This window comes from Gorilla gorilla, chromosome 2, assembly GCF_029281585.2.
Source record: "Gorilla gorilla gorilla isolate KB3781 chromosome 2, NHGRI_mGorGor1-v2.1_pri, whole genome shotgun sequence".
In the NCBI taxonomy this organism is placed as follows: domain Eukaryota; kingdom Metazoa; phylum Chordata; class Mammalia; order Primates; family Hominidae; genus Gorilla; species Gorilla gorilla.
In genome coordinates this window covers 24959326-24967616 of record NC_086017.1, presented here as the reverse complement: position 1 = coordinate 24967616, position 8291 = coordinate 24959326, and the positions used below count along the sequence as shown (strand labels likewise).

Below are 8291 nucleotides of genomic sequence, written 5' to 3'. Positions count from 1 at the left end.
GGAGATATTGTATTCTGGCTTTGGAAAACGCAATCTGTCAGACTCCCAAATTCTAGATATTTAAAAAATATATATGTTATGAATGTGTGGTTAAATAATAACTTACGCATTGGTTACACAGCAAAACCTTACTTATGGAACAAAGTCAGATTTTCTAAGGTCACAAAAAATATTTACATAACTTTATAGTAACAAAAACATCTAACATTTGTTGACAGTTTTATATATGCCAGACACAGGGCTAAACATTCTTAGTTTCCTCTCTCTCTCTCTCTCTATATATATATATGTAATAACATATATAAATATAATAATAACATATACATATTATTATTATGTGTATATATATGTATATATGTTATTATTATTATTCCCATTTGTCATAAAATAGCCAAGCATTTGAAAACCTTTTAGTGGTGTTAGTCTTTCCATTAAATCATAGCTATTATTTATAGCTTTAAGCAAATACTGTGAGTAGATGAGAGACCAATTTTTAAACATTATAGAGCTTAATATTTGAATTAGAAATACTGTTTTCCACAGCAGCTACACCATTTTACATTCCCACCAACAGTGGACAAAGGTTCCAATTTCTCCACATCCTTGCCAACACTTGCTATTTTCCTTTTTTTTTTTTAAATAGTAGTCATGCTGAGTGGGTTTATTTTTAGTTTTGTTAAAAAATAAATTTTTCCTTAATGTCTCTGCTTTTATCAAGAACATTTGTTTTGTATATATCAACTATTTTCTAATAAACACAACAACCAATTATTCACAACTGATAGCACTATATATTGCAATATAGTACAGTAGATATTTTAGGATCGCATTTTCCAGATGAAGCTTAAACACCACACATTGAAGCTAAAAATACAAATAGACTAGGAAGAACGGAGGAAAACAGACATTTATTTAGCATCTACTGTGTGTGAAGCCCTGCATTAGGCATTTTGTATGTATTATCACATTTAATCTTCATCACAACCCTGCTAGTACGTGTTAATACTTTCATTCTATAGATGCAAAAGTAGAAACTCAGAGAGAGTAAGTGACTTGTTAAGGTTGGAGAGGGTTGGAGATGTGTCCAAAACTGTCTGTCTGATGCCAGAACCTATGCTTTTTCTTGTTATCTATTGCTATCTAAGTATAAAACACCTCGTTTGTTCAATCCGTATACTTTGTGAAGTAGTTCCAATACAGCATCTTATACATTCAATACAACAATCCTATGAGATGACTAGAGTCAGTATTATCTAGATTCACATTTATAAATGGTGAAAATTGTGATTCATGGCATCTTGTGATCTTGTGCTTTTGTCTTAGCTCACACAACAGGCTGGACTCAATACACGCCCTTTCATTCTAGATCCATAGTTCTTCTCATTTTCTCGTGTCTTTTTACTGTCCTGAATAGCATACGTAGTTATCAACCTAATTAAGTCAAAGTTAGATATTACAAATGTAGATTGTCTTTTGATTAAAGCTCATGTGACGTGCAGTACTTTCCAATTAATATTTAATCAACTTGGCAAAAGGCATGATATCTACCATTCCCTTCCTAATCTAATACCTAGATGAAAAGGTTATATTTATTAATATAATTCAGTAAGTCATTCTTCAAATCCTGGTTGGATGTCTATTGTATGATATCAGATGCTGTGTTTGGGGCTAGAAATGCAGCGATAAAGAAATGAGACATTGTCTTTGTCTCCATGAACCTCACAATATAGCAGGAGATTCTGATGTGTAAAACCACATTTCACTATGATATGTGCTGATTTGTATCCTCCAAATACTACAAGGAAACTGAAGGGACAGTTGGGTGGGGTCAACAGAAAAAGCTTCTCAGGAGAGGAGGTGACACAGGACTTATACCTTAGGAATGGGTAAGAATTCACCTGGAAGAGAAAGGGTCAAATAATGGTTTATTCCTTGAGGGACCACAACGAAACCTCCATCCAATTTCAGCTGACTGAAGAAAATGTTCAGACAGACCTTCTGTTTTACTTGAATTCTGAAGTTTTGACCATAAGGCTTAACTGAATTGATTAAAAAATGCAGATAGTTTGGGTATGTGTGGTTTGGAGTCATCTCTATGAGCAGTTGATGGATTAACAATCTGAGTGCCTTGCAGGTGACCTGAGCAGGTCTTTGAGGTTGTAAAAGCAACGGTAAGGACCAAGTCATTTTGGTCGTTTTGAAGGTCCTTATTGCTGGCTTGAATTGGCTGTAGCTTTGCCCCAGCCACTTTGCCCCAACCGCTTTGACCCAACCTGGAGCTCAAAAAACCTGTGTTGTATGAAATCAAGGTTTAAGGGATGTAGGGCTGTGCAGGACGTGCCTTGTTAACAAAATGTTTGCAAGCAATATACTTGGTAAAAGTCATCGCCATTCTCTAGTCTCAATAAACCAGGGGCACAATGCACTGTGGAAAGCCGCAGGGAGTCCTATCCTTGAAAGCTGGGTATTGTCCAAGGTTTCTCCCCATGTGATAGTCTGAAAAGTGGCCTCGTGGGATGAGAAAGACCTGACGGTCTCCCAGCCTGACACCCATAAAGGGTCTGTGCTGAGGTGGACTAGTCAAAGCGGAAAGCCTCTTGCAGTTGAGTTAGAGGAAGGCCACTGTCTCCTGCCTGCCCCTGGGAACTGAATGTCTTGGTATAAAACCCGATTGTACATTTGTTCAATTCTGAGATGGGAGAAAAACCACCCTATGGTGGGAGGTGAGACATGTTTGCAGCAATGCTGCCTTGTTATTCTTTACTCCACTGAGATGTTTGGGTGGAGAGAAACATAGATCTGGCTTACGTACATGTCCAGTCATAGTACCTTCCCTTGAACTTCATTATGACATAGATTCTATTAGTCACATGTTTGTTGCTGACCTTCTCCTTATTATCACCCTGCCCTCTTACTACGTTCCTTTTTGCTGAAGTAATGAAGATAATAATCAATAAAAACTGAGGGAACTCAGAGACCGGTGCCAGTGCAGGTCCTTGGTATGCTGAGTGCCAGTCCCCTGGGCTCACTGTTGTTTCTCTATACTTTGTGTCTTATTTCTTTTTTGTCTCTCATCCCACCTGACTAGAAATACCCACAGGTGTGGAGGGGCAGGCTACCCCTTCATTATGAGATTACAGGCATGAATAACCCTACCTGGCCACCTAACTCACTCTTGAGAGGCCAGAAGTGATGCTGGAATTTTCTTCCTCTGTGGTTTAAAAAGGGAAAATTAGGGAGAACACAAGGCATGAGAGATGCAGCGATGGATATGTCTATATGGAGCTTCTGTCTGCATCCAGTAGAAAATGCATTTCTAGGCACCAGGTTTAAGAGCGAAAACCTGGAGTCTTGTCTGTTAGCATTCTCCTTCCCCACAAACCAGAGAGGGAATACATTTTGCTCCAGCACACCCAGATGTAGGAAATGTCACATTCCTATTTCTGTAACTTCAGTTAAATCTGCTCTGAGACCCTGGATGCCTGGCAGGTGGAGAATTCAATCTTGTCGTTACCAGCATTCCTTTCCCTTCTCCATGGGCTTATGTAAGAATTCTGGGCTTACACACTGTTGGAAATCCAGGTAGGAACTACTTCCCCCAAACTCTCCATTCTTCCAGCTGCTCATGATCCATCAGCCTTTTTTGGGCCATCTGCTATAACAAGACCCTCCTCACAGCATCATTCCACTGACCCACAGGCTCAGCCCCAGGGACCCTCACTGTAACAGGTCTCCACTATGCATAGGAGCTCACAAAAACCTTCTCTTCATCTTGGCTTCCTCTGATATCCAGCCACTCCCCCCTTCTCACCTTAAACACAGATGGCAGCTCCTTCCCATCGTTCCAAACCTTGGGGATTGTCCAGCCGAATTCTCTTCAGACACCAAAGCTTCACCCGCCCTCTTCATGGAGATGATGCAAGGGCATCTGAGATCTTTGGAAGTCCAATTCTCGCCTCTCTTTGGGGTGGGCTGAGAGTGGGAACTAGACTCTCTTTTCCAAGTGCCATGTTTATTTGTTCATCATTATATTATCTCCAATGCCTGGCACATAGTAGGCACTACAGACTGACACATAGTAGGTACTATTAGTGTCTGTATAATGGGACTCTTGAGGTCGAAGCTATTAGCAGAAACCTACCAAGCAAAAGGATGGAAAACCGACCACCAAACAAACAAACAAACAAACAAACAAAAAATGAAAACAATCATGGCTTTGAGCTCTAAACACACAAGGCACCAGCCCAAGTTTGGGCAATTTTAATACAACAGCCATTTTGCCTCCAAACAAACTGGCACTGGAAACCTCCCTCTGCCTCTTAAAGAGAACCAGTTTCTCTTTCTCTAAGTGGGCAGCACTTCTCCCCGGTGACAGTACCCAGCCCACTGCCACCAGCAAAGGACTGCATCCAGGAGCCAAGAGCTTGATAGTTTAAAGAATATATTTTATAGGGAAAAACAAAGTAACATCCACATAAATCTGGAACTACCACCACTTTCCAGAGGCCGAGTCCCATTTGTGGAGTCTCTGGCGTCTCAAGCACCTTGCAGTCAGCTCAACTACATACTTTTGGGATTCATTGCAGAGAAGAGTGAAGGTTATCTGCAAAATAAAGGAACTAGGGCTCAGAATCCCCAGAGCAATCCATATCAGAGGAGGTGAGTAGAAAAGGGAAGGGTGAAGTCAAAGAGAGAATTCAATGAGTTGGCCAACACCAAGCAAGGATCATGGGACCCTCTCCATGGCCCCACATCTCAAATGAAGTCAATAAAACCCATCAATGCTTGGTGTAAGTGTTGTATGCTCCCAGAAATGAAAGCAGGGGCCACATTTCAGGTCAGCAGGGTCAGGGGTAGAGGCAAAGGTCATGGACTTGTGGGCCCTGGAGGATGGGATGATTCTGAGACGTTGAATCCCTACACTGATCTCAGTAGAAATCTCAGGTAGGGCTTCAACATTTGTGGCCCAAGGACTCTGTGTGCCTGAGAGCAAAAGCCTTGGTGCATGTCCCGGCTCCATCAATCCCAACTGGGGCTTTGAACAAGTTACTTATTTTTTTAACTAACATTATTTTAATTGACAAATCATAATTGTACACATTTATGTGATGTTTTGATATGTGTATACAATGTGGGATGATTAGATCAAACTAATTAACATGTCCATCCCCTAATTTACTGACAATTTTTATGATGAGACATTTGAAATGTAGCCTCTTAGTTATTTTGAAAGATACATTATTATTGACTATAGTCACACTGCTGTGCTATAGATTTCAAAGCATATAATCCAGCAACCCAACTTCTGGGTATAGACAAAAAAAAAAATCGAAATCAATTATGTCGAAGGGATCCCTACATTCCTATGTTCACTGCAGCTCTATTCACAATACCCAAGATATAGAATCAACCTAAGTGTCCATCAGTGGATGAAAGGATAAAGCAAATGTACTATATACACACAACGGAATACTATTAACTCTTAAAAAAGAAAGAAATCCTGTCATTTTCAACAACATAGATGAACTTGAAAACATTGTGTTAAGTGAAATAAGCCAGGCACAGAAAGACAGATACTGCATGATTTTACTTATATGTGGAGTCTAAAGAAGTTGAACTCACAGAAATAGAGAGTAGGACAGTGGTTATCAGGGGCTGGGGTGGAGGAAACGTAGGGGATAGGAGACACTGCTCAAAGGGTACAAAGTTTCCAATAGGAAGAATAAGTTTTGAACAAGCTAAACTCCTCTGAAAGCTCAGTTCCTCATCTGTAGAGCGGGGACACATCATTAACCTTCTAAGGATGTTGCTGTGAGAGTAAGAGATGATGTTCAGCACAATACCTAACGTACAGTCAGGTCTCCTTAAGCTTGAACCTGTGTCGCCATGACCTCTACATCACAGGACAGAAAGGCTCACAGCCAGTGTCTCAGTTCCCAATGAAAAGTGGATCCCAGACCAGGCTGAACAGCAGGATCCGTAGGGGATACCCCACCCTACTGAGTCAGAATCACCGGAGGTAGAGCCTGGGTATGTATGTATGTGCGTGTGTGTGTGTGTGTGTGTGTGTATGTATGCATGCATGCATGTATGTATGTATGTATGTATGTATGTATGTATGTATGTGTGAGAGACAGAGTCTTGCTCTGCAGTCCAGGCTGGAGTGCAGTGTCACAATCATAGTTCACTGCAGCCTCAAATTACTCCTGGCCTCAAGCTATCCTCCCACCTCAGCCTTTAGAGTAGCTGAGACTACAGGCGCATGCCACAAAGCCCGGATACTTTTTTTTTCCTCTTTCTTTTTGGAGAGAGTCTCACTCTGTTGCCCAGGCTGGAGTGCAATGGTGCAATCTTGGCTCACTGCAACCTCTGTCTCCTGGGTTCAAGTGATTCTTGTGCCTCAGCCTCCTGAGTAGCTAGGATTACAGGCATGCACCACCACACCAGGCTAATTTTGCTTTTTTCATTGTTGTTTCTTGTCTGTTTTTCACAAATAGGACTTCTTATTTGCCAATGTTTTAAGTCTGAACTTTAAACAGATTCTTGGACTGGTGGTTCATATCCATCAGCTCATTCAACTTTAGCATGTGTCTCGTCCCTAGTGGGTTTTCCAGAACTACTACCTTCACCACGAAGCTCCATACCTTTCAAACCCAGGGTTCTCCAGCATTTTTACTTTTCTAATGAAGACATCATGGAGAGGATAAATTGGCAAGCCTTTTCTACATCTTTTCCAATGTTGTCTGGAATCAATTTATTAACCATTTCTTTCAAGTCATTTGTCTGCACCTCTCAGGTCATGATTTCCATCATCTTCTTCTGGATTTGGCAGACTGTTGGTGCTAAGCATAAGAGGTCTTCGGTATCAGATTGTTGTGTTTTTTAGTAAAACCAACACAAAACAGAAGAAAGAAGTAACCATCGGTAGTCTCGACATCAACATGAGCTTCAATCATTGTTGAACATTTTTCAACCTTGGAACATATTTTGTCACAGGTAAGACCCATGCCATAGAAGTTAGTCAGGCAGTTTTTGCCCTGAACATCTTCAGTAATCAGGTTGAATTTTCTAAATGCAACTTCATCATTCTGCAAATCAGCAAGACTCATTTCAAACACAAGACCCTTGAGACCATCAGATGCAATTTGGGTTCCTTGGGTCCTGGTGACGAAGTCTTTCCAATATTTCTTATATTGAACATAGCAGGTGCTTTCACATCATACTGATCTTTCTTAGAGAATGGACCAACTACTTTCTTCTTAACTCCCTTTTTGCCATCTTTCATAAGGCACTTGTTCTTAACAACCACCATGGTGCTGCTCAGAGTACCAAAAGGCTAAATTTTATATTTTTGGTAGAGAAGAGGTTTCACCATGTTGGCCAAGCTGGTCTTGAACTGATGTCAGGTGATCTGCCAGCCTCAGCCTCCCAAAGTGCTGGGATTACAGGTGTGAGCCACTGCACACAGCTGATATTTATTTTTTCTTTTTTTGTACAGACAGGGTCTTGCCATGTTGCCAAGGCTGGCCTGGAACTCCTGGCCTCAAGCAATCCTCCCACCACAGCCTCCAAAAGCACTGGGATTTCAGGTGTGAGCCACCATGCCCAGCCTGGAATCTATTTTTAAAGCCAATCAAGTGTTGAATAAAATTGCAACTTGGGCTGTTTTTTCTTTGCATTTTTTACATTTCAATGGTTTTTAATATATTCGGAGATATACGCAAACATTACCAGTCAATTTTAGAACATTTCATGACCTCAAACAGAAACCTCATACCCTTTAGCTAACACCCCCTATCCTCCCATGCCCCTACCAGCCCTAAGCAACCACTAATCGACTTCCTATTTCTATAGATTTCCATCTGAATAAAATCATGTAGAATGTGATCTTTCATCTGTTTTGAAGGTTCATCCACGCTGTAGTGTATGTACTTTCCTCCTTTTTGTGATCAAATAATATTCCACCATGTGGGTAGACAACAATCGGTGTATCTCTTCATCTGGTGATGGGCATTTGGATTAATTCCCTCTGTGGGTTATTAGCAGTGATGCTATGGTAATTATTCATGTACAAATTTTTGTGTGGACCTGTGCTTTCATTTTTGAATATGAAAATATGGCACATCTCCAAGGAAGACATACAAGTGGCCAATAAGCACATGAAAAGATGTTCAATGAAACTCATCATCAGGGAAACAGAAATCAAAACCACAATGTGATACCACTTCATACCCATAAGGATGGCTAGAATCGAAGATAGAGAAAATTGGCCTGGTGCGGTGGCTAATGCC

At 40.8% G+C, this 8291-nt stretch overlaps 1 pseudogene; it reads right to left on the bottom strand.

Moving 5' to 3' along the window:
* Positions 1-6545: 6545 nt before the first annotated feature.
* On the bottom strand, positions 6546-7312 carry LOC101153258 (small ribosomal subunit protein eS1-like; annotated as a pseudogene).
* Positions 7313-8291: the final 979 nt, after the last annotated feature.